Source organism: Amphimedon queenslandica, unplaced genomic scaffold (genome assembly GCF_000090795.2).
Source record: "Amphimedon queenslandica unplaced genomic scaffold, v1.1 AMPQUscaffold_11447, whole genome shotgun sequence".
Lineage (NCBI taxonomy): Eukaryota > Metazoa > Porifera > Demospongiae > Haplosclerida > Niphatidae > Amphimedon > Amphimedon queenslandica.
The window spans coordinates 8,390-9,564 of record NW_003548311.1 but is presented as its reverse complement, the minus strand read 5'-3'; positions in this window follow the sequence as shown (position 1 = coordinate 9,564).

The window sequence follows — 1,175 nt, the reverse complement described above, 5'->3', positions numbered from 1 at the left end:
TTGATATTTCTTTGCTCCATTGGTTAATGTCCAATCTGCAAAAGCGGTTGTAGACAAAACTGTTGCACACATGTGACTTTAGATTACTGAATTTGCTGATAGTCATATTTAATTGTGCTAATTCTATTAGCAAGCGTATGATTAAGTTAGGTTTACATTTGATAAAAAAGTCCAAAATGGGTACCCGATCTGACCTTTTGATGCAAAAATGATTTTGCAAGTGTATACCAGGCTTTAATATTAGATTTGTGATTTTGCTGTAATAATGATATGTTTATCATGCTGATAGTGTGGCAAATGTTACAAGTAGATGAAGTTAATATTGTTTAGATAGTTGATGATCATTATCAGAGATAATCAAAGGAACAATTTTGGTATAGTGACAATGCAATGGTGGTGCCAGGTAAAGTTGAAACAGGTGGGGTACTATGGACATGAAAGAGCATGTGTAGAACAATCAGTCAAGGAAAGCTTAGGAGGCACCCATACAGGGGTCCTAGCCTGTGCCCTGTAGCCCACTTTGACCCTGAATGTGCATAATGGCTCAAAATGGCAGATTTTATGGTAAATGTACATGGTTATCATAAACGTCAAATTTGCCAAATTTAATTCCTCCAAAATTTCCACTATACAGTATAATAACAGAAACTTTGGTACCAAAAAATTGGTCTGTTATACTATGAAGTTAGACAGGTGTCTTTTATGTTGAGGTTATTTATACAGCAAGAAATGTAATTGGTATACTGACACTAGGTGCTGTCCATTAAATGAAGGTATTTGCTATAGAAAGTGTCCATTAAAAGAGACTATACTGTATGTATAATAAGAAGATAATGAATGTGCATGTGCTTGGGACTAGTAAGTTTTTATGTAGCATTGAAAGTGTAGTGATGTTATTTTTCAATGTATAAATACACACATCACTGACTAAATTATCAACATTAAATCGCTACTATTATTACATAGTAGGAATTAGTGCTGTGACAGAGAACCAAACATTCTTAACTCTCAATCAGAATAACCAGTTATACAACTTTTACTCGTCAAATTTTCACATCAAAGAGCACATAGTGATGATGGGTTATTAAATATACATTTTTCTTTGAAAATAAATAGTCCATTTACCTTAAAATAAACACTGAAAGTGCTAAATTGTAATAAAAATATTTTGATAT